Source organism: Ambystoma mexicanum, chromosome 4p (assembly GCF_040938575.1).
Source record: "Ambystoma mexicanum isolate Mex_15411 chromosome 4p, UKY_AmexF1_1, whole genome shotgun sequence".
Taxonomy (NCBI): domain Eukaryota; kingdom Metazoa; phylum Chordata; class Amphibia; order Caudata; family Ambystomatidae; genus Ambystoma; species Ambystoma mexicanum.
This window is the reverse complement of record NC_090927.1, coordinates 963077506-963104069: the sequence shown is the minus strand read 5'-3', so window position 1 is coordinate 963104069 and position 26564 is coordinate 963077506.

Sequence of the window (26564 nt, the reverse complement as noted above, 5' to 3'; positions counted from 1 at the left end):
TTTTCTACGGTAGGTTTTAATGGTTGTGCGTGATTTCTCTCCTGTTTTTATAAGGTTCTGAAGGACTCTCTGTGGCAGAAAATATTTTGTAAAATAATTTTTTGGTATGCTTACTTGCCGCTACATCAAGATTTGTAGGTGCAGTGTTAGCACTAGTGGTATCTGCAGTCTTGTTAATCCCTTTCTGTTTTGTTTTACATTTTGAAAGAGGAGGCAAAGTTTCTATACTGGAAGCTTGTTTTGTTTCGCTTAATGACTGTATTAGCTGTTTTGTTTGAACTTTTTGTACAAATTCTGCTAGAGGTGGATGCTTATTTTGGAGAGTTTTAGTTTGATTTCGTTTACTTTTCCGTTGCTTTCTACGGAGTAGCTTTTTGGTTGGCATTCTTTGGGGTCTGTTGGAGAAAAAAGAAAGTGTGGGTTGGGATCTTGTGCAGCGTATGTGTGCTTTGTGCATGAGTGTCTGAGTATGATGGCAAGGATGTATGCAGAGGTGTGTGATTGTGCAATGGGATGCTACATCAGGTTGGGAAGGCTATTCTTGTATTTGTGTGCTACTATACTGGTGTTCAGATTGCAATAGAAAGTATGGAGCTGGTGAGGGAAAGCACTAATATTGAATCTAATGTTGCAGGGTTAATAAAATTGTTTGTTGTAGAATACTAGAATTCTACAAAGTTTGAATAACAGTTAGAAAATGATGGCAGTATTACACTTACTTTTATGGATGGAAAGAGTAGGTTTCTTCTGAGTTCTCGTTCATACTTCAGACGCTGTTGCTTTTCAGGAGAGTGGTCTTCACTGCAATTGTGAAAGAAAGAAGTTAGTAAATATGTGTGTTAATAGCACTATTGTCAATGTAGACAATGATTTCTTTGTTTTTGCAGTAGTAGTGCTTTCTGATAACTGTGTAGTAGTGCTTTCTGATAACTGTGCATAGCATGTACATGCACTTTTCTTTGCCTATGTGCATTCTGTGTATTTTATTTAGAATCTATTAGTTGAATGTGCTTTAGAATGGAGTACAATAGTAAGCGCACAAAGCACACTTGGCTTTGTAAGGTGGTGTTATTAGATGTTAGGAGATTGAAGAAATATTTGTATGCTTTGTTTGCTATTTTTACAGGGTAAATGGCAGGAACTGTATGGAAAGGTATGCAATATATGTGTGAAGGTGTGGGAAATAATTCAGAAGGATTTGATGGGGTCAGCAGCTTATTACTCAATAGGTGATTACTAAAGTAGTGGGTGATTCTGTGGTGCTTGTAGATGGGAGAGTCTGAAATAAAGTAAGGGCTGCAAGGAAGGACCTGGTGGTTGTGTTGCAGACTGAAGAGAAGGGGTAAATGTTGTATGTTTTGCTTTACAACACTGTACATAGTTGTAGATGATGTGATAGATATGACTGCACTTGTGCATAGAGGAATGCTGTTGTGAAATCTAGTATGGAATGGGCAACCAGCTGGAATGAGAGAGGTGTCTAGATTGAAGAACAGGTGTAGAGGCAGTAGTTGGCATGTATGATGTACTGTGCAAAAAATATTAATACCTGTACTTTGTGTTCATGCATGCGGATGTGCATGAATCTTCAAGTAGAAATGTTGGAGAGTTTACTAGTAGTTGCTGTCGGTGCTTTGCAGTCACAGCGCAATTGTACTCGGAGTGATCAACAGTACATCTAAAGTGCTGAATTGTGATGATGGAGTTAGATGTAGAGGTCTTGCATGTGATTGGTGGATAGTTGTGTGGCTGCTTAACAGTAGCCAATGAGGGAATGGTGCAGAGAGTGAAGTGGAAAGGGTAGAAGGCCTCCGCCAGTGTTACTTACATGCTCTACAGACAGGTAATGGCACATCTGGGGCTTCCAAGCATGAAATGGGTGTGTATTTTGAGGATTAGCCAATCAGGTGTTGAGGTTCTGCTTCGTATTGAGAGAGGCTGTGTGTAGCGAAGATGGCGGAGGTGGAGAGAGTCAGGGTGGTGGTGCTTGGAGATATGTTTGTGAATGGTTTGGAGCAGTATGCAAAATGTAGGAATGTCGGAAAGAATTTTGATGTAAAAGGAGTGGAGGTGGTGTGGAGCACTGTGCCTGGTTTCAATTTGCAGGCAATGGTAGAAGTTTGCCAAGATACGCTAGGGTTAGCAGTCCACATGTGGTTGTTCTGCACTGTGGTGCTTTGCATTTGGGTTATGTCAGTGTCCCTACTTTGTTGGAAGATCTGCACAACTTGGTTCAGGTAGTAATGAAACTACTTCCAAATGCCAAGACTATTTCTCTGGTTTGATTCCTAGGGCAATATGGGACAACAGTTCTGTTTTTGTCCTCAGCAAAATGTTGCTAGTGCTTAATCAACCGATGCATGTTTGATTTCATGACTAGAGCTGGCATGTTCTTTTGCAACAATGAGAACATTGACTCTGGTAATGTTGATTACTTTAAAGAAGATGGCATGTCTTTATCTTTTATGGGAAATGCCATGCTGTTTTGGAACATAAGGGTTGCTTTGGAGAAGCTAGTGTGAAGATTTTTGGAGGAAAATAAGAAAAAAAACACAAAATAAAATACAAAATAAAAGGTGTTTCTGAAGCATCTGCAAAAAAACCAAAAAAAGTCTCTTTTCAGAGCCAACCTCAAAGGAGAGATGGGGCACACTATTTAAATTTTGATTCCTCACTCTCAGATTTTTCGATGTGTTCGCGCACACCGCGGTTGTCCACGGACACTGCGTATTACATACGGGATTTTTGAGGTTGAGAGCGATGCAAATGAGACGTAGCACAGTAAGGGATTGGTCAATAGGGTTTACTGGGTGTGATGTGTGAGCAGAGAGTTTGTTAGAAAGTCTTTTTCCTGAGAGGAGAGGAGATAGTTATAGCTGTGTGTTTCAGAAAGCAGATTGTTTGGATTTTGGTAGATTCGTGGATAAATTGGTTGGAGGTGCATGCAGATCGCTGCGGAGTGGCTCTACATCTTGGATTCCCTCATGTCGAAGTTCACTGGCATGTAGTGCGTGGAATGAAGTGGCTGGATTTGGTACCTCTTTGTGCTACTTTGGTGACACAGTGTCATCCAGACATTATTATTCTTATTCATTGTGCAGGGAACAGTTTAAGACATTAATCAATAATGGACAGTAATAATCCAGATAATTGGGCTAAGGAAGAAGATGTATGATGTGTTCAAAGTAAAAGAAAAAGAAAACCCCCAACTACATTACCCCCAATAAACCTGATTTCAGCAAAATTTGTTTGCATATTTATTTGCCTGTTTAAAGTCGTTACATGTATAGGTAATAATCAATTAAAAGTATTGAAAATGTTACAATAAACGCTTTACAAAAAGTATGCTCAATATATCTTATAACAATGTTACAAAATGACTACCCACACATATATGTATATATCTTTTTTTAATACATTTTTAAAGCCATGGCTACACAATGCAAGAAATGCCGGTAGCTGCTTATTATCTACAGCTGCACAAAGCGCCACTTATACCCACGGGTAACAACCCAGCACCAGGGGGTGATGTGGGATTGCCACAGGTAAACATCCACAGTCGTTGCTGTCCCTAAGCGTGATCCTCAATACACCAATGACACCCCTTTTTTATGTAGCTGCGGCTATTGGATTGTTTTCAGTTTTTTAAACTGTGTATGCAATATGAATGACAAAAGAGACAATACCATTTTTGACAATGACAGAAGAAAGATAGACTGTACCGATGAAAATTACCTTTCTCAATTGCAAGAAGCCAAACTCACGCATTCTTGAGTTGAGTACCATTTTTTAATCAACAAATGTTTGGAATCCAGTCTTATAATTGCTAAATGAACGATGCAAACATTAATTGTGATACATGTTATTTTCATAGCTATTGCTCATGATACTTACACACATTTTCTTTTGCTTTTTTCTTCTGTCTCCTGTTTTGTTCTTTGTTCTGTCATTGTGAAAAATGTTATTGTCTTCTGAATTTTGACATTTTTCAAAGACTTAGGCCGAAACACTTGTAAACCAGAGGGCATAATCAGTAATAAAAAAATGAATGGCGCATTCTGAGAAGTGTCATTCGAATGATTACCTATTAATGGAGTAGGGGGATCACTCCAACTGCACTTCCTATGCGACACTTTTCACAACTACGCAGATGCACTGATCTAAAACCCAGTCGCAGCAAGGCTCTCCTTAAATACCCCAAATCCACAGTTACAAATCACTAACATGAATACAAAAACGAAATGCTTGCATATAAAAGCTAATGACTGACACATCTAATTTTGTAGGTCCATATTAGTGAAAGTTAAAAATTATATTGAAAAATACTTGCCACACAATCAGAGCAGACAAAGAAAATGATAATGAACACCACCTGATAGCAGTGGTTAATATAACTATCACACACAGCAAAGCAAATGAATCTTCAAAAATATAAATATTTATTAACACGTACTTTCACATCAGCCATACTCCTGCCATGTGCACAGTGAGAGTTCGGGAATCAAAAGGATACAACTGCAGAAAATGGTGGCTTTTATACCTTCCAAAATGAATACCAGAAAAGAGGACTATGTACCAATAAAACTACTAACATGGATGACACATTTCCACTACAACCAATCACAAAGAGCTACAAAATAGAACAGTAACAACAAGCAATGACAAACAATCAAACTCACACAAACATTTTTTACCCCACCCAGCATGTTTCACAGCTGCAGATCTTACTTTGTACCCGCGGCTACATGTACATTTTTTGCAAACTCAAAAACAAACTAGGCTAACCTTCAAAGCGTCAAATAAAATGAGGGAACACCTTAGCACATAAAATAACACTTGTATGAAATTCTGTGCTGTATCATCCACCTAGCAATAGGCTTATTGTACATAAAATATATGGTTTAATAGGCACGGCTATAACCATAGCAGCGCCTTCAGGTGCAACTAATAAAATGATGAAAAGCGTTGATGCGCCTATGCACATGCTTTTTATAGAAATGGTTATTGAAAAGCCCCTTCATGGCTGTTTGTAGTTAGCCACGGCTGCACAGAAAAAGAATTATGAATAGAAAAATGTATTTACACTCCCATAAACTCCAGAAAAGTGTCCCTAAAATGCCTGCCATACCCCCCTCGCTCCCCCCCGCCCACTCCTCATGTTCCTCTCCACTCCCCTGGTCTCTTACAATCCCCCAAAACACTCAATGCATCTATGATGCTACTCCACCCAAAATGTCAGATAGCCACGGCTACCACACGTTCGGAAACACACGACATGCCATTTGCCCGCATATAGCTGCAGCTGCACAGTGTGCCGCAGGTCAACACCCTAGTCATTGCTGATGCTAGGTGCAATCCTCAATACACCAATTACTCCCCTTTATTATAGCCGCAGCTATGAGGATTCTTTAAAAAAAAGAAAATCTGAGTATGCAATATAAATGACTAAAGAGACAGTAGTGATACAATGGTACATAAAGGGTGACAATACAATACATGACTGCTCATGGAGTTATTTAAAGTAGATGACGATAAAGTATACATAGTAGTTAGGATGAAGAAGATTATGGTTAGGTAGGGTGGAAAAGGTTCAAAAACAGGAATGGGTGGGTTGGACAAAAACAATGAGGCTATAGTGCATAAAGATCTACAATCAGAAGGACATAACTGCATACATTGATAGTTTTTATAGTTTTTAAAATCAAAACCACAAAAAAGGACTATATTTACTAACCAAAATACTAAAATGGCCAACATATTTTGAGTGTTAACCTATTACAGGCAAATACAGAATTGCAACAGTAACAACAACCAATTACAAACACCAAAACACACATCAGGCATACCCTAATCATACAAATAAGTAGAAATTCAAACTACGAATAATTTTCCTGGAAACAGAAAAAAAAACTGAAGATGATATGACTGGTTTGAAAACTGTGTGGCTGATCTGAGAGAGTTGGCTGTTTTGGTTACTGACTTTTTGTGAATAAGTAAATAATAACATGGACCTAGGTTTCAGAGATTTTACAATTAAATGGTTTGGATTGCGGGGAATGCATTGGTTCCTGGTTTTTCCAAAATTGTTCAGACTGAAAAGAACAGGGCAGCCAGACGTCATACTAATTCATTGTGGAGGCAATGATTTGGGGAATTTACAAGGTGTGTCCCTTACTTTAATGATGAAACAAGACATTGGAACACTAATGGAACTTTTTCCTCACACCATCTTTATCTTTTCCAATCTGACTTAGTTGCAAAAAAGGAGGTGGACCACCAGATTTAATGGTAAAATTGAAAAGTCGTGGAGAAATGTTAATAAAGTAGTTTCAGCATTCATGAGACCACAACCAATTAAGGGCCTAGAGCGTTTTCCAATGGGGTTTTGCCATTATAAAATGCTTCTGTGAATTAGGCCCTAAGGATTTCAAACAACATACAGTTCTACATTGGCAATTTCTATATACATGATGGTGTACACCTAACTGATGAAGTAAACGTGATGTTCCTTCACAACTTCAAAACAGTGCTCCAAATGTGCTAAAATACTACACTCTGTGTACCCCAAACAGTCCTTTTAAGGACTACTTAACCCATATAAATACAGAAATCGTTAAAATAATGGGCATAGCTGCGGCTAGATTTCATTAACTTTTTTATAGACACGTTTACAAATTGTTAAAGGCCCACATTGGGTTTGATACATATATATAGATTTACAAAATTACTCAAGATATAACAGCATGGCTGAGAATACAGAGGCTAAAATACAATGGATGGTACTTCTAAAACTAGAGTAGGGTGGCTCCTTATTCTATTGATCTTTTAAAACAATTTTCTTTTTTTTTCGCCACAGTCTCACAAGTGAGAGTCTGAAAACACACAGCCAAAATAGATAATACTCCCAAATACCTACCTTGTCACTGACCATGGCCTTTAGCCATGGCCAGTGATTTTTCACCCCAATATCATTAGACCTAAATAAATAATGTTTAAAAAGAAATAAAACACCCCAAAATCTATAGCCACGGCAAGGAACTACTGATACCCACGGCTATCTGTAGTCCTGTATAGCCTTGAATATAGCTGTGAATATTGGAAAAATGGCCACAAAAGAAAATGCTGTCCTGCTCCCCCGGGCCTTCAACAAGTGCCCAACTCATCTGTGCCAGCTCCCTCAACTCCCCAGATGGCCTCCTCACCTCCCCAGATGGCCTCTTAACCTCCCCTGCTTTCTCCCTTTTCCCCCACAACACACACTGTTTCTGTGACAGAGTTTGCTTTGAGATGTCGGCTATTCGAGTCTAAACCCGTGGATACAGAAAGCTTTGTGTTGAAAACTCAGTCCCTGGACCTCCTATAACACCCACATTCATCTTGGTGTCCTCCAGCAACATTCCCACCTCTAGACTAAAGTAATTTGCAATACTTTTAACCTGCCAATAGTTTTTTAACTACTTTTCATCCCCCGGTATCCTCGGCTATAGCAGCAGTTGTCTTTCGCATCGAGAGAAAAACACGGTGATGGCTGTTTCATTTCTAAAAACACCCGGTTTGGGGGAAATCTCTGAGATATGGCTATTTATTTTTGAGAAAGGGGCACCCCCTTCTCTGTCAAATATTTAAAAAACTACTGCACAGAATAACCCAAAACCAATCATGGCTCACTAGTGAACGCTTTGTGCCCAAGTTGTTTCAGACCTGGTCGAAATCGGTCCAGCGGTTTTGGGCTGTGCGCTTTGATAATAATTGACCATGTTTGTCTATGGGAAAATGAATGGCAAGTCGGCCGCAACTTTGGAAAAAAAAACGTTTTGTCTTCTTAATAACTTTATTATTTTTTAATGTATCTTTATGAAACTTTGCAGTCTGGAGGGAGGTGGGGTACAAATCCCTACTCACCTTTGGAATTTCAGTCAAATCTGTTACTCGAATCAAGAGTTATTAACAATAGAATTGTAATGGGACCTTGGAGGAGTAAGACTCACCTTAACTATGAGGAGGCTATAGCCGCCCTATAATATGACAAAAAAGCTTTTAAAAAAGTGAACATTTTAAACTATAAAATGTTAAAGTCTATAAAACACTGGAAATCCCTATGTTAAGGTTCAACCTGTTATTAAACAAACAAAAAAACAGTAAAAGTAATATAACATAAAACACACATTAAAACTACCTTAGCTCAACCTCATTTTTGTATTGTACTTAAAGGGTGTGAATATAATGATGCAATAGTATTTTTTTAGAAGGACATGATTGCATGGAATGGAAGAGGATGATACGAAAGCTCAGTGGGAAAGACATACATTTCTGAAAAGTAGACACAATTCCAAGTTCAGGAAGGGGTCATTTGCGCAGGTTAGGCAACAACTATGTACTCATAATTCCAATAGTTTGGTATAAAATCGGAAAAGTGACACTTGTAAGGTAATGGCTTCCATGAATATTCAGAAAAGCAATTCACTGCAACATTCCCCCGACTCTTCTTCTAGTTAGAAAATAGCAAATTTTTCATAATGTTTCACAAAACAAGCGATTCCCGAGCCAAAAACCAGGCACTTGTACACAGTATTTGTATGCTGATGGCCTAAACTGATATCATGAGGATTTGAAAATAATAAAAACTAATGTGGTGAAGAATGCCAACCATACATTTTTTGAAAGTACAAAGGCTGATCATTTGAAAGGTAGGCGACTTGCAAAGGTCACAAAAGCATATAGTGCCTAAAGCAGTGACTAAATGTAGGGCACATTTAGGAAATGAAAGGATTCTGTAAAAAACGCAGTAGGAAATATATGAAAACGTGATCACAACCAAGAGAAAACAACACATGGCTTACCTTCCCACATTCCCAAAGGTATCCCAAAAAAAAATGGTACCTCACATGTGTGGGTGCATTGACCTGGGTGCCAGGGGAAAAGGCTAAACCACTGGTACACCAAACATCGTGGGATAGACTGGATTTGGGGTGCATACCGCCTACAAGGCTGATTGTCTATATGTGAGGAACATATATAATGCCCCTCAGTGGTTGAATATTCTGAAATGTCTCTGCTGTGATGAAAGCAGAAACAACTAGTTACTACCTGTCGGATGCCTAGAAGAGATGTATTCTTCAGCTAATTGTAGCTTTGAGACTACTCAGCAGTTGGTGGTGGAAGAGAGAAAAGGGGGGCAGAGAAAGTTCTATCTAGCCGTGACAATTAGCAGTTTGTAAAAGAGAGAAAAGGTGGGCAGAGAAAGTTCTATCTAGCCCTGCCAATCTATACCACTATCCATTTCTAGTGTTGGTGGGCCGCCTATCTAATAGTGGATAGATTAAGAAAAATAGAAAAAAACACCAATGTGTAATTTCTTAACTGCATGCATTCTCTGTTTGATTATACTTGAAGCACCAACTGCTTATTTACTTGTTTGTTAGTAGTTGTGGTGTTGACGATTTGCATATTTCTAACTAAAGAACTAAAAAAACAAGAGAGGAGGCAAGTCTCCACCAGTACTTTGGCAATGGCTGCTTTATTTGCCAGTACTGATGGTGAATGTGCCACAGTTAAAAGAAAAATACTCTCATTTGATATTTTATTGGTTAAGATAAACTGAACACCAAGCTACCGCGGTTTGACACGTTGATTTACAGATCTCCCTGCTGCTGAAAGACGTGGAATGCAGCAGAAAACCTCCCTCTGTCTTCACATGTTTGGTCAACCGGTTTCTGTGGACTGTCTAGTTCGTGCTACCTTCTTCAGGACTGTCTTCTTAGTAGTTTGTGAGTGTTGTCTGCATATATTGAGTAACCGTAGTACTGGAAATATGGATACATTTGCAACACATATTTATTTGGAAGGGGGGCCTGGCTAGCAGCCGAAGGTGTAGGTCGGTTTCTGAGACAGTGCCTGCCTGATCCTACGTGATCCGACTAATAAATGAGTGACTTGATGGATAAGCAGCCCACAAACTAAGGATCGGGATACTAAACATCCCAGGCACACCCGACTAGAATGTGGAGCAAGGAGACCCGCTGCGAGTAAAGATATAAGGAGCGAAACGCCAAGACTGACGGACGTGCCACGATCCAAAATGGCACCCGTATAATCAGGAAGACAAAAGGATTGAGCGGAGAGCCCGAAAGTCCTGTGAAGACGGCACAATCCTGACGAGAAGGAGGGTCGCAGGCGAGGGACAGAAGTGCTGTAGCGTGTGCCATAATAGCTAGCAGTGGACGAGTGCTGCTGAAGATCGGTGGGCCCAGAAGAGAGAGGAAGTGAGGAGAAGGACGTTAGTGTGACCCCACATCATGCAGTGCAACAGTTAGTACATGACAAGTGCTGTGCGTATCCCCGCCGTACGGTCCGGCCCTCCCCCCGGTGATGAGAGACAAGTGGGAAGTGCCCCGGCGTGTCCCAAAGGAGCATTACACAGAGCCTCTGCGAGTTTGCGCACGGCTGTAAGGGCTATTTCCTGCAACGCATCATCCCGCTGGGGCACTGATAAAGTAAGAAAGTTGCAGAGTGTTTGTAAAGGGTACGGACTGGAAGGAGGAAACTAGTGACTGGCCCCTGCTGGGTAGATACAGGGATTGACATACTACAAACAGCAAGCTGCTTGCTGACAGATACCACGAGATGTACAACTATATGAACCTGGCCCGTGCGGTGTAATCACATGAATGAGCCTTTTCAGCCGGAACAAGTAGCGGTCGAAGGAAGGAGAGATACACTGATTGAGGTGCAAGCTGTTGGGAGAAGGTGCATGAGAACCCAAACTTCGGGGAGGGCCTGAAACAGAGTCTTTCAATGCTGGCTCTGAATCACCCAGCCTAAGAGGCACAGCATCCCTGGAGATGTCAAATAAGTGTCATGAGAGCAGGTGAACCACAACTGTGTGGAGTACAGGTACATAGTCCGTGGATGCATTGTGGCAACAACACGGCCGCCAGAACATTACGTATACATGCAAGGCTGATGACAATTGGGACTTCTGGCAAACTGAGGAGGCCGCGCTCAGGCCGAACTTGAAAGGAGGAGAGGTCACTGACACTGTGGTAAACGAAACTCTCCCCAGAGTCACTTTACAATGGCCACAGGGACGCTTCATGTACTGACAAGGCTGGGGTCAGTGTGACTGCACGAAAGCTGGTGAGGCAGCGCTGAGGCAGAATATGAAGACATGATAGGGCTCTGCCACCGTACAAAACAAAGTATTCACCAGGGTTCCGGTGCAACAGAGCAGAGCAAGGACCGAGTCCCGCAGAGACGCATTGGATCAACTGCACAGGGTGACGGATCCGAACATCCTGTGTAGGCATTATCCACAATTGCACCAAAACAGACCCACAGGCCCTTTGGCGTGCAGATAGCGATATGACCCAACAAGAGTGGGTCACAAAAATAACAAGAAATAGCAGCGGCCAGGGACATGGGAGGACATAACCCATTTGTGACATAACGCTAACAGAATATGAGGACTTCCACCATAGCTCCCCTCAAGCATCGTAGCTGGAACGGACTAGCCCTGAGGCGTTGAGGACCACACTCCTGAGTGCCCAAAGGGAAGCACATGGTAAAACCGAGATGGCAAACAAACAGACCAAGGCAAAGGGAAAACAACCCACGCGGGAAGAATATGCAAGAACACCGCAAATGGCAGAAGGGGCTAGGAGCAAGGAGAAGACTCCTGCCCCAGACACCATCACAGTGAGCAAAGACCAGCAGATCCTAGAAGCGATTGCAGACCTGAAACTAGCGTGGGAAACCAAATTGGAATCGGCCATGGTCGAACTGAAGGTGGCATTGGAACTTAAAGTTGGCGCAGTACAGGAAGAGGTGAATCACTTCAGGCAAGATGTCAGAACACTAGCAGAACGTACAGGCGAACTGGAAAAGGAGGTAGCCCACACACACATCTGCATGCACGTCCCACACATCGGAGATCCACATCCTGGAACAACGCATGAGCAATCTGGAAAAACAGGGCAGAAGAAGCAGAGGGACGCGCCCGGAGAAACAACGTATGCATCGTGGGATTACCGGAAGGAGCAGAGGGATCGAACCCCATGTTTTATATTGAAACGATGCTGCCGCAAGAAATAACAGGAGGGGTGCTAATTCAAGGATTTATGGTGGAACGAGTGCATAGGGCCCTGATAAGGTGCCCCCCGAGACCAATAATTGCCAAAATCCTGAACTATCGAGACAGGGAAAGAATCCTGGAACACTTCTGGAAAGGATGCACGATACAAAGGGCATCGGCGAACATCAAAGCATACCCGGACTACACACTGTTGGTACAAAGACATTGTATGAACTATGGAGCAGTCAAAAGAAGATTGCGGGAAGCAGGCTACAAGTACATGCTAATATATCCGGCTAAATTGAAGGTGTACCACAAAAATAGAACACTGTTCTTCGACACCCCAGAGGATGTGTCAGAGTGGCTGGACACACAGAGCTGCCCATCGGAAACCGGTATCCAGAAAGAAGACGGCACAGATAAGTAGAATAGAGGCTGCAGTACCTATGGTGCTGCAGACTCAGACACTGGGACTAGAATATCAGACAGGGCAAAGACAGTTTGGAGATACTCATGGAACTTGCTCTCACACTCCCAAGTATATATTAGTTTGGTTACGGATAGACCAGTAACACCCTGCAGGGTTCCTGATTTCTGCACACCGAGATAGGACCAAATGCGGGAGAGCCTGAGATCCAGGGATGGAGCTGGGCATCAGTTGGGGATGTGTAGGGAGAACTGAGGAGAGGGGATGTGTGCAGTGAATATAGTTGAGGAAGATGGGGCAGGGGGGTTAGTTGGGGAGTTATTGTTGTAAAGGGAAGGGGAACGAGCCCACATTCATGCCAAACAAGGTCAGAGAGAGGAACAAAGAGGGAGAGAGGAGGGATAAATTACAGATGACAATGGGAGGTCTTAGAATTGTAACGTGGAATGTGAGAGGCCTTAACAGTTACCTGAAGGGGAACAAAGTAATGATGTATCTGAGAAGGCAAAAAGTGGACATAGCATTACTGCAAGAAACCCACCTCACCAAAGAGAAACTAGAGGTGGTCAAGAAAAAATGGAGAGGGACCACCATGGGAGCAACATATTCAGCTTACGCTATGGGGGTGGTTACCTGGGTGGCACCTCATGTGCCATTCCAGATGCTTCAGGCCACGGCGGAGCCAGATGGGAGGATGATATTGATGGATGCGAGGGCTGTTGGAGAACAGAGTATTGAGTATCATAAATACGTACGCCCCCAAGCATGAAACGGCGGCCTACTTCAAGACACTATATAGCAAAATCAGCCCCCTCATGGGAGGCGTGATTATATGGGGAGGAGACTTCAACTGCACGCTACATCCTAAAATGGACAGGTCAGATACGAAACTAGACAAACCCACCCCCGCTCCAAAAGCATTACAGGCCCTGCTGAGAGATTTCGAGCTAGAGGACATATGGAGACAGCAACATCCGAATGATATTCACACTACACCACCACACACAACCTATATACGAGACTAGACTAGGGCCTCATCACGAGTTGGGCGGTAGTGCCGGCACTATTAGCGCTTGCGCTAATAGCCCTACCGCCAAACCCACCGGCGCTATTAGCGCCGGATCACGGGTTTGGCAGAAGAGTTATTGCCCATTCCCCGTTGGGCCCATTCAGGATATCTTCATTCCCCATTGGGCCCAATGGGTAAAATTCACGCTATTACCGCCAGCGGATTTCCCACTGGCGGTAATCGCGCTGAAAATTGGCAATTTTGCTGCAGATTTCCCCCAGCTCAGAGCTGGGGGGAAATCTGCCAAAGCCATCATCTGGCGGACCCTTAAATGCAGGGGTAATAGCGCTACCGCCGCATTTAAGGGTTACCGCCAGACTCGTGATGAGGCCCTATATGTTCGTTGCCTCAGACCTCGTAGGGGAAATGATGGGCTCAGAATATAAGGCTAGAACACTATCGGATCACTACCCTCTAGTCCTGGAGTGGAGACATCAGCCCCCCAGAGCAAGAATTCCGACATGGAGGCTGAGAGCGGAGGCCCTGCAGGACTCGCCATTCCGAGAGGATTTAAGGGAGGAGATAGTTGGGTATTTTGATACTAACACAGGGAGCGTGAATTCATAAGAAACCGTATGGCAGGCGTTTAAGGTGGTAGTAACAGGGGCGGCCATGTCCAAATCCAGAGGGCTACAAGGGGGCATAGAGCGAGAGCTACAAGAGATAGAGAAGAAATTAGAAGGAATAATGCATAGGGGAGGCACCTCACAGGAGGACGCCGAACAAGTGAGCCAACTACAACAAGCTAGCAGGGGGCTCTGGGAAAGACTATGCAAACTGAACTATAAAAAATATATTGAAAGGCAACATGCAGGCGCGATAAACCAGGGAGGCTGCTAGCATGGTTATATAAAAACGAGATACCAAGACCAGTAGTCAGGGAGATAACGGGAGAAGAAGGCCAGATCTGGAACACCCAAGAGGGGGTGAACGAGGGGTTCCTCAGGTTCTACAAATGCCTCTATGAAGACACAGGGGAGGTAGCAGAATGGGAGATTCAGGAGACACTGGAAGACATAGGACTACCCAAATTAAACGAGGAAGAAAGGGAGAACCTGGAGGCCCCAATCACAATAGAGGAACTAGAGACAGTGGTACTGCACCTACCCACTCGCAAAGCCCTGGGGTCGGATGGGCTCCCCAGCAAATTTTACAAAAAAAGGTAAAGACAGGAAGTGCTCCCCCCCGCAGCTGGCTATGCTAAACGAGCCGTTCGAGAGAGGGAGATTGCCGGAATCCCTAAGGGAGGCGGTGATTATTCCGCTCCTCAAACCCAGTAAGCCAAGCACAGCGAGTCGTACAGACCCCTACCTATGTTAAACCAAGATAGCAAAATTCTTACGGCAGTGTTGGCAAACAGACTTAAAAGGGTAATTAACAAACTCATACACCCTGATCAAACTGGCTATGTCCCGGGCAGGAATATATCCGACAACCACAGGAGACTTCACCATATCAAAGAACAGACAGAGAGTGACCCTAGCGAAATGGCAATAGTCTCGCTGGATGCAAGCCTTTGACTCTGAGATGGCCTTTGATGATGGCGGCCTTGAAAGAATACGGGATGGGACCAGGGTATCTGAGATGGGTAAAGATGGTATATAGCTCCCCAACAGCTAGGGTCAAAACGGGTGTGATAATTTCATATAAATGGCAACTTAGCAGGGGCACAAGACAGGGCTGCCCCTGGTCCCCTATGCTATATATCCTCGCATTAGAACCATTAGCGATCTGTCTCAGACAGCAGTACAGAGAGATAGGGGTCCACCCGAAGGGGGGACCACACTTAATATCATTGTACGCTGATGGTATGTTGCTATACCTGCACTTCCCAGAGGAAAACTCACTCTATGTTCTGGAAGTGATGGAGCATTCTGCAACCCTCTCGGGCATAGCAGTAAACACCAAAAAATCATGCATGTTCCCCCTGGGGAGATATAGGGGGGTCCCACTGGGGAACCTACCTATCCTACAGACACCCTGGCAGACTAGAACATTCAGATACTTGGGGATTAATGTATATCATTCGACAGAAGACGAATATAAATACAACACAGAGAGGGCAATGAAAGGCATCAAGAATAGCATGGGGTTCTGGGCGAAACTCCCCCTGGCCATGGTCGGTAGGGCAGCCTTGCTCAAGATGGTGGTCCTGCCCAGGCTGCTACACTTCTTCACGAATATCCCATATATGCTCCCCATGAAACTCCAGAGCTTATGTAGGGGCTTCATATGGCATAATACCAGAAACAGGGTGGCCCTATGGAAATTGCAAGAGACAGAGGGGGCATAAACCTGCCACATTTTGAGATGTACCACCTGGCAGGGCAGCTTCAGTACGTGGCCAGATGGTTGTCGGAAGAAGAAACGGCAGAAGCCAGATTGCTAAGTAGGCACTGTGTTCCATTCTTTCTAAAAGAACTGATATGGCTACCTAGACTAGAGGTGCAAGGACGAGCGAGATTGCTTGAACTAGGTTGGAAAACATGGCGCAAAGCGTGCCAAGTAGTGGGAAACCCAACCCCATGCTCCCCGCAGGTACCACTCGTGGCGCTATGCAGAGAGGACGAGCAAATGATAAAGGGGATCTGTAAATTGTGGGAACCAGTGGGCCTCGCAACACTGGGAGACATATGGCAAGAGGGGGAGGTACTAGACTTCCAAAAGATTATGGAGGACACCAGCGTACACAAAGGACAACACATTACATACACCAGAATCATCAAACGAGTGGGAGAAAAGTGGCCCGAGATAGCACTAGCAGAACAACCTGACACAGTGATTGAAACGATGTACGATATCTCAGAGGGCGGGCACGAAATATCCCGAATTTACGAACTATTGATATTCAGAGTGGGCAAGGAGTTTATCCAACTGAGACGAGATTGGGAGGAGGAGGTGGGAGAACCTATGCAGGATAGGCAATGGAAAAGAGCCCAGAGGTATCATAAGAAGTTGTCCCAGAATGCGAGGCTGTAACAGATCCAGTTATATGTTACCCATAGGGCATACATGACCCCCAGTAAAGTCACTAGGTTTGGAGGTACAGTGACACAGAAATGCCCCAAGTGAGGGGAGGTGGATGCCGGGATGATTCACATGTTCTGGGCGTGCCCGGAGGTGGGAAGATTCTGTGAGGAAATTAAACAATGCTTGTCCCAAAAGGGGATCAAGTTAAGGGTGGATTCAGTATGGGCATGCATGTTGGGGGATTCACCAGACCACGTAACCTAAAGCATATCAGTAAACTGAAAGACCTGGCCTACATCTTGGCCAAACAGAGAATTGCTCTGAGCTGGAAAGCAGCCCAGAGACCTAGATTGGAGGTGTAGTGGAATGACCTCTTGAAATGGGCAGAGGCGGAGACGGTGGTATGGTACGGAGAAGTTAGCAGGGGAGGGGAGGAGGAAGCGGGACACCTGATAGCATGGAGACAAATGGTGGCCACGATGTTGGGACCCTCCCATGTCGAACCTAGCAAAGGTGATACGTCTGGGAACAGTGAAGGAGATAAACCCGAAGAAACAAATTTTGTGGCATTGAAGTTGGTGCTCAAGTTAACGGTGAGGGCTGTAATGTGCAACATGTTAATGTAATACCAAGAAGCTAGTACATGGCAATGTCCTACATGTTGGTTAAGTTTGGTGCGTTGTTTTAAAAAAATAATAAAAATTGTTTAATAAAACAAAAAAAATACGTTTAAAACTGTATTTTTTTTAAAACTTTGGTTTTATTAGCATTTTCTTATTGTTACAAACAGGGTCAATGCAGATTTGAAATGTATGCAATAAGCTGGCCCATTAAACCCCTGCCCCTCCCCGCCAAGTGCCCCACCCCAACACCGACCCTCCCCCTAATCCCCTAATCCCCACGCCCAAACAAGAACTTTAATCTTGGGAGACTCTGAATGTTCTCTTCGTTTCCTGTACTTAGGAGATGATGTGATTGGTGACCATATTTGCCGGCTGAATTGAGGCCGCCATCCCCCGGGCCGTGGGTGCTCGGTTTGTTTACAGCACATTTCTGGCCCCGCCCCCCCTCTCTCACTTCAGGGCATCGTCCTGGTGTTAGTGAACATCCCGTCCCCAGGTCTGCTGCATCCCATACCAGTTCACTAGGAATTAACCAGAGTTGTTATTCACCATTGCAGTCAGTTTGTCCATTAGGAACATGTTCTTTACTTTTTTCAGCCAGTCCTCCTTGGAGGGGGTCTCCGGGCTCTTCTACTTCTGTGCCAGAGCCACCCTACCTGCCCTCAACATTGTTTCCAACATCCTTGGGTATCTATGTATTTCTGTTTCCTCCGGTGGGAGACCCAGCAGCATCGTTAGAGGGTGTAGTGGGAGAGGTTCATCTGATACTCTGCAATCCAGGCCCTCACCCTCCACCAGAAGTCTTGAACTTTTGGGCAGTGCCACCACATGTGTCTCCTAGTGCCCACCTGGCCGCATCCCCTTGGGCATCTTGGTGACACCCCTGGGAACATCTTTGACAATTTCACTGGGTCTCTGTGCCACCCCTGCAGAATCTTAAAATTATGCTCCATGTCCGAGGTGAATAAGTTCCTGTGAAAAGCAATTTTGAATATCCTTGACCAAGCATCCTCTGAAATATCCTCTCCTGCCAGGTCATTCCAGAATGAGCGTAAACTCCTCCTCCCCGGAAGGTTGACGATGTTCAAAATTGTGTGCATTCTAGATACAGCCACCTTCCTTGAGGTCGCCGTGTCCAGGAGCTTCTCGAAGGGGGTCAACTGTCTCCTTTGGTTTTGACCCCATGACTGGTCGCAGAGGATGCCCTTGAGGCAGAGGTATTCGAAGATGGAAAGAGACCCCTGTCCGAGAGCTTCCCTTAGTTCCTCGTAAGTTAGAAACTCACCCTCTCTGAACAACTGCCCCGCCCACTCCATTTCCATGTCTGACCAGGTCTGAGAGCTCCGGAACCTCCTACTACCCAGTTTGAGAGGATGGCCCTAAAGAGAGGTCATCAGGGATGGCCATGAAGTAAGGTAAGAGGTCTGTGGGCCCTCTTTCCAAATTTCCTAAAGAACTGCCAAGGTCGGATGGGTTCTCAGGTGTCTCAGGATTGTCCTACATGGGGCCCACAGGAGGTCCTGAGCCTTCAGGGGATTGGCGTTCATGTCCTCTAAATAAGACCAGTAAGTCCCCATCCCTTCTTTCATATGTTCCAGGAGGACGCGCAGCTGGGCGGCACGGAAATACAGAAGAAAATCTGGTAACCCAAACCCTCCCCCCTCCCTTGGTAGGGTTAGGATGGCCCTCCCAGTCCTTGGGGTTTTTCCTTGCCATATGAAATCTCGTACTGCGTTCTGTAGGTCCCTAAAGGTCTGATCGGGGATGCTGGTTGGGAGCACCGCAAAGAGGTATAGAAGCCGTGGCAGAACATTCATCTTTACAGCCGTCATCCGGCCATAACAAGACAGGATCATCTTGCCCCATCTCCTCAGTTCTGATATGATCCCTGCTATTATGGGGTCATAGTTGGTGGTCGGCGAGTTTCGACAGGTCCCTGGTAAGCAGGATGCCCAGGTAACGTATGGAGACCTTCCCCACTGCGATCCCATTGAACCTATCCAGGGGGTCTAGCTCAGGGTCTCGCGCTCTCATTGGGAGCAGTACCGATTTCGTTGTGTTCATTTTCAGCCCCGAAAAGCACCCAAATGTGGCCACCAAGGACAGAAAGGGAGGGAGCGAGGAGCTGGAATCTACCAGGTAGGCTAAGATGTCGTCTGCAAACAGGGATAGTTAAATTCTACCTCAACTCTTCTAATCCCCTTGATATCCGGCTGTGCTCTGACCGCTATGGCTAGTGGTTCCATCGTAACGACGTATATCAAGGGGGAGAGTGGGCAGCCCTGCCTTGTCCCTCGTGAGAGGGGGAAGGACTCTGATGATTTCCCGTTCACCTGAACCCTTGCCGTGGGGGCTCTGTAGAGTGTGGATACCTAATTCCTAATGTGTGACCCGAAGCCCAATTTTTGGAGGAGGTAATGAAGCAGGTCTATCGTTTTGCGAATGTTGTCCGACCCCTGCCTTCCCCTTATAAAACGCAACTGATCCCCATGGACCAGCTTTAGCATTATCCCTTCCAGCCGCCTCCTCACCGCCTTGGCCAGGATCTTTACATCTATGTTTAACAACGAAATAGGGCGGTAGGAAGAACATTCTGCAGGGTCCTTACCCTCCTTGGGCAGCACTTCTATTATGGCCCCCACCATGGATTCGGGGAGAATGCCCCCCTCCAACACGGAACTGAAAACCCTCGCCAGGTGCGAGGCTAGGGTGGATCAGAACCTTTTGTAGAAATACACTGTGAAGCCGTCCTCCCCGGGGGAAGTACCCAGCTTCATCTCACTAATCACCTTTTCTATCTCCTCCTCGGTGACCGGGCCCTCCAACCCCTCCGACATCTCTCTCGTTAGGGCCGGGACTTGGATGGAGCTCAGGAAGTCCTCTATCTGGGCGTAGCACCCGTCATATTCTGACGCATATAATTTTTTGTAGTATTGGCGGAAGGCCTCTCCTATGTGGGGAGTATCATAACCCAATGACCCCTGCGCGTTCCTCACCATTCTACTTCTCTGGACCTCCCTCAGCTTCCAGGCAAGAATCCTGTCTGCTTTATCCCCTTTGTCATAATATTTTTGCTTGACAAGCTGGAGGCTCCCCTCTGTTTTGTGTAGGAGGAGGTTCTTTAGCTGGAGCCTGTGGTCCTCCAGGGCGGCCACCCGGTCGAGCTCGAGAGGCTGATCCGGTGGACCCCCCAGCTGGAGACAGGCTATTTTATCTCTCAAGGTCTTCTCCAGGGCCTCCCTCTCCCTTTTTTTCTGGGCTCCTATTTTGATGAGAACTCCTTGTACAGTTGCCTTGAAGGCGTCCCACAGTGTGTGTGTTCCAACCTCCCCGTTATCATTAAGCTCAAAGAATTCCGTTATGGCATCTAGCACTTCCTGAGCATGGACCTCGTCTTTTAATAGGGCATCGTTACACTTCCAGCGTCCTCTGCGGTCTTTGCGCCATCCCTCCGCTATGGTGACGCAGACCATGTCATGGTCTGACCAGGGGACCGGGTCGACCCAGTGGCCAGAGATATATGGGTGGAGGGTCTCGTCCACCAGAATGTAATCAATTCTGGAGTACGAGGTGTGGATGGCAGAGTAGTATATAAATGAGGGGTCATCCGTCCTAGGGGACGGGTGTCACGACCCACACTCTGAAGACCCCCTGGCCAACCTATGGGCCAGGGAGAGTCTTGATTCCTGCCCCCACTAAACCCAAGAAATTACAGCACAGGCCTTCTTGGGGCCAGTCCTGGCGCCTTTGGCGCAAGGCTCATGTTTGAATATGGACTTGTGCTTGGGAACTACTTTTCATTAATGCCAGTCATGTGGAAGGCTTGTAGTGTAGTGTTTTTGGGTGTGGTACCATGGGGACTATTTTACCTGGACTTCTTTCTTGAAGCTATTTAAACCACACCCGAATAGACTGACATGCTTTGCGTTAATTTGCATTACTGGAACGTAACGCTCACTGTGTTCAGCTTCAGCCACAAACCTCGTAAGGACATCACCTGGAAAGGAGAAGACATTGTGAGAAAAAGGCAGCAGCTTACCTGAACTTCATCGCCAGCGGTCCGCAGCTCTTCCGACCATCCCATCATCCTCGAACCAGCGCTCCCCCGGATTGACGGATCTGTAAAAGAGAAGAAACAAGGCATTAGACATTGTACAATTAACGAACTGTGCCGAAAGGTTTACCTGGCCAGCCACTCCTCAATCAGCATCACGATTGAAATTCCATAGTCCAGCCGAGTACCGCGACCAGTGGAGAGGAAAAGATAACAGGTTAGCAAAGGCAAGGCATTTTAAGCACAGCGCATAGCGCCTACTCACCGCATCAAGGCTCTCCAAAAACACCCATACTTACCGGCGAAACACAGATTCCGCCTTGCCACATATCGGACTTCCGCGTACCTAGGAAACAAAAAGACATTGGGCCTCATTACACGGTAGGCGATGAACCATGGCGCAATTAGCGCCATGGTTCATGCCGGTAAAATACCAGCACTGCCTTGGTGGAAAGGGGAATTACCGCCCCATTCCAAGGTTGGAGGGGCGGTAATTCCCCCTTCCACCATTGCCCTTCCCCATTCCCATTTTTGCCCCATAGGGCATGATGGGAATGGGGAAGGCGCTAATTACGGCACCGCAAATTGCGGTACCGTAATTAGCTCCCTGGGACCCTTTGCGGGTTGGTTTTTAACGCCTGCAAAAAGCAGGTGTTAAAATCCCCAACCCGCAAAGGGACCTCGTAGTAAGTCGGTAAGGAATTACCAGTACCGGTAAAATACCGGTACCGGTAAACCCTTGCCACCTACCATGTAATGAGGCCCATTGTTTAAAAGGCATGCAAGAACAGCAATATTCACAGCAATAAGACCTACCTGAAAGACTCAAGACGGGCTGGCATCAGTGAAGCAACTCGATCGCCATTGCCCACCAAGCTCAACGCGCCCCTGCCAAGACAGCAGGACGGAGAACCCGCCAACATCTAAAACAAGGTGAGGAGAAGTCCAGAAGGGTCGCAGACCTACAGAGAGGTGGGAGGCTGTTTACCCCATTTGCCCAGTCCTGAACATAGCTTACCTGTATTCCAGGCAAAACTCTTCCGCTGGTCGCATCTAGGCATCGCAAGGAGGGACATCTGAACCCCAACTGCTAGGTGGCGCCCCTGTGGAACCAGGTGAGCGTAACAGAACGCGAAGCCTCCAAATCTAAATCCACCTGGGCGCCATGGAAACCTCAGAATTAGACCAATTGGCCCAACTAATAAGAGAACTGCATGCCGAGGTTCATTCTGCCCGTCAGGAGACTAATGCTCTCAGAAGCGATTTAATAGTGACTAAGGAACACACTGAAGACATTAGCAGACAATACTTGCAATCACAAGTGGGCCAGACCCCCCTACCGGGAAACAACCCAACAATGCAGAATCCTACCCTGCCATCCACTTCTTCAACTCCGGTGCAAGTCGTGCTACCAGGAACAGTTCCTTTGGCCCCACCGGAGCGATTTACAGGTGATCCACGGAAATACGCCACATTCATGAATCAATGCCGCTTTCACTTTCTTTGCAGGCCTGGAGCATTTCCAAATTACCAGGCTCGGGTGGCCTTTTTCTTGTCATACCTGAGCGGTAGCGCAGGAGACTGGTCAGTTGCATTGGTGACACATGATGATCCTCTGCTACAAGACTTTGGGGGATTTCAGAGGGAAATGGAGAAACTTTTTGCTCGTCATACCCGAGAGCAACTAGTGGACAATGAACTCCTTTCCCTCCGACAGGGAAATCAGGACCTGTTAACGTTCATTGCTACTTTCAACAGATTGGTCACTGAAGTTAGGTGGCCTGAAAACAAAAGAACCATGTTGTTTCATCAGGGTTTACGAGGCAAATTAAAAGATGTTCTAGCTCAAGTAGTGGACCCTCCTCGAGACTGTTCGGAGTTCATAAATTTGGTTGTACAATTAGACCACCGGCTGCAAGACCAAACAGCAGATTGCTCCAAAATGGATCCACGGGCGGTGTATGTTCGGTCTAGAGACAATGTAACTCATGCACAAGAAAACCCTGCTGAGCCCATGCAACTTGGAGGAATGTGACCCCCATTAACAAAACAAGAGCGAGATAAAAGAAGGCAACAACAACTGTGTCTGTATTGTGGAACATCTGGGCACTTCTTGAAGGACTGAATGGTGAAACCCCCTAGGAAGGTCGTTGGGGCCATGGAAAAAGACCAAGAGAAAGAACATCAATTGGAAAACTACCCAGCTCGGCAAACCTGGAGGTCAGTTTGTCGAGTGAGGGAAAGGAGCCACCGACCTCACACTTTGCAATACCAGTGATCTTGATCAATGACCAACTGTCGTCCAGAATGCATGCCATAGAAGCTTACATTGACAGTGGGGCAGTCGGGAATTATATTGATCAAGATCTGGCTGCAGAGATGGGACTTCCCTTATGTTCCAAGTAATTACAGATAAGGTGACTACAGTGGATGGGACTGAAATCACTTCCGGACCCGTAACCCAATGCACAGCTGAGATAACAATACTGGGCCAGGACGGGCATGGGGAACTCATTTCGTTTGACCTCATCAAGGCACCTCAATTTCAGCTTATACTAGGGATGCCATGGTTAGTCGCTCATAATCATTTGATTAACTGGCAAGCCAGGAAATTAACCTTCCCCAGTGACTGCTCTCCAGCCTGTTACTATCAAGAACAGAAGACTGCTTTCAGTAATTCTATGATTCCCGGAACCACAACATCTATCTTAGGTGTAACCATTACCTTACCTGAGGAATACCGTGATTTCGCGGATGTATTCCAGAAGGAACAAGCCAAAACCCTGCCACCCCACAGGCCCTACAACTGTCAAATCGACCTTTTTCCTGGTGCCCAAGTCCCATGTGGGAGGATCTATGCTCTGACTGAACCTGAAAATCTTCACCTGAAGTCCTATCTAGACAAGTACCTCGCAAACAGATTTATCCGTCCATCGAAGTCCTTGGCAGCCAGTCCTTTGTTCTTCTTGCCAAAAAAAGAAGGGGACTTAAGGACCTATATTGATTACTGCGCATTAAACCAGATCACGGTGAAGAACCGTTACCCTTTGCAACTTATTCCGGAAATGCTGGACCAGGTCAAGGACGCTCAAATTTACACCAAATTGGATCTTTGGGGAGCGTATCACCTGGTTCGGGTCAGAAGCGGCGACGAATGGAAAACCACTTTCCGTACTAAATATGGGTTATTCGAATATCAAGTCATGCCCTTTGGGTTATGCAACGCACCGGCAGCATTCCAATACTTCATGAATGACGTCTTGAGAGAATTAATTGATGTCTGCGCCCTAGTGTACATAGATGATATCCTGGTATACTCAACTTCTAAACAAGACCATATCAAGCACGTCTGTTCAGTCCTCGCCAAGCTCCGCGAACATCGTTTATTTGCCAAGCTGGAAAAGTGCTTTTTTCATGGAACCGAAGTGGAGTTCCTAGGCTTCATCCTTACTCCCGCAGGCATCAGGATGGACCTGCACAAGGTTGACGCCGTTCTGAAATGGCCTTCACTGACGTTGATAAAGGGAGTACAAAGTATGTTAGGCTTTGCAAACTTTTATCGTCATTTCATACCGGACTTCTCGCAAATCGTACACCCAATCACTGTGTTGTTACGAAAAAATAACAAGAAATTCACCTAGACCGAAGACGAAGAAAAAGCATTTCAGGAACTAAAGAAAAGATTCACCTCAGCACCGATCTTACGACATCCACGTCCTGACCTCCCATATATCGTAGAGACAGACGCTTCCAGTATAGCAATGGGAGCTGTCCTCTCACAAAGAGATCCCACAACTGGCCAGCTACATCCAGTGGCCTTCTGGTCAAAGAAGTTTTCACCTCCAGAAATTAACTACGCCATCACAGACAAAGAACTCTTGGCAATCAAATCCCCCTTCAAAGCCTGGCGACACTACCTTCTGGGAGCCAGACACCCGATTACAGTTATTACTGACCACCGAAACCTGCAGTATCTTAAAACAGCAAATGCCCAATCTTCACGCCAGCTGCAATGGGCTCACTTCTTCGCTGAATATGATTTTGTCATAACTTTTTGACCAGGCGTCAAGAATGGAAATGCTGACACACTTTCTTGTACTGGAACTGATGACTTGGTTTTTACAGCCCCAGATCCAGTCCCCATCATACCTGAAGACAAACTTTTAGGCCTGACCACAGCCTTAACACACATGGAGCTGAGAAAGGAAATTCAACAAATCATGAATCCGGATGCCCTCCTTGCATGGCAAGCGCAAGGAGAACAATATTCCAGCCAAGACCGCTTACCCCTTTTTAAGGGCCGCCTATACATACCCACCAAGGACCTACAACAGCAAGTCATTTCAGGTTACCACGATTCCCTAATCGAAGGGCACCCTGGAATCACCAAGACCTTAGCCAAGGTTAAACAGAACTTTTGGTGGCCTACCTGGCGGAGAGATATAATCCAATACATTCAATCTTGTGGAATCTGCGCACAAAACAAATCGCAAAAACATAAACCATCTGCTATTTTGAGACCTTTGGACTTTCCTCCAGCACCATGGCACACCCTTTCCCTCAACTTCATCACGGATCTGCCTACTAGTCAAGGGTTAAACACCATCCTTGTAGTCGTAGACCTATTCTTGAAGATGGCCCACTTTATTCCACTCAAAGGCCTTACAGATGCATCCACTCTAGCCAAGGTATTTCTGGACAATATTGTTAAATTACATGGATTCCCATCAGTCCTGATCTCTGATCGAGGTAGTCAGTTCATTTCCAACTTTTGGAGAAAGTGTTGTGTAATGGTGCAAATTGAAGTCCGGTTATCCACTAGCCACCACCGCCAAACGGACAGTCAGACCGAAAGGACCAACCAGACCCCTGAGCAATACTTATGGTGTATGTTGCATCACGAGCTGAGAGATTGGAAGCACTTACTATGGATAGCTGAGTACGCATATAACAACTCCTTCCATTGCAGTACTGGGCAAACACCTTTTTATACCTTATATGGTAGACACCCGCGTACCTCAGAATTGGATCTCCCAACCAGATTGGAAATGCCTGCGGTAAAACCCTTCACACCAGCATCACTCAGGCTTTCAAAAGGCCAAAGAACATCTGATTCATGCCAAAGCCAAGCAAAAACAATTCACCGACCAACATAGGACGAAGGCCCACGATTATCAAGTAGGAGACAAGGTTTGGCTAGCCACCAAGTTTATACCCATCAAAGAAACCCGGACTTTTCAACCCAGGTATTTGGGACCCTACACCATCAAGACGATTATCAGTCCAGCAGACGTCAAGTTAGATTTACCATCCAATCAACGCATCCATCCAGTATTTCATGTGTCCCTTTT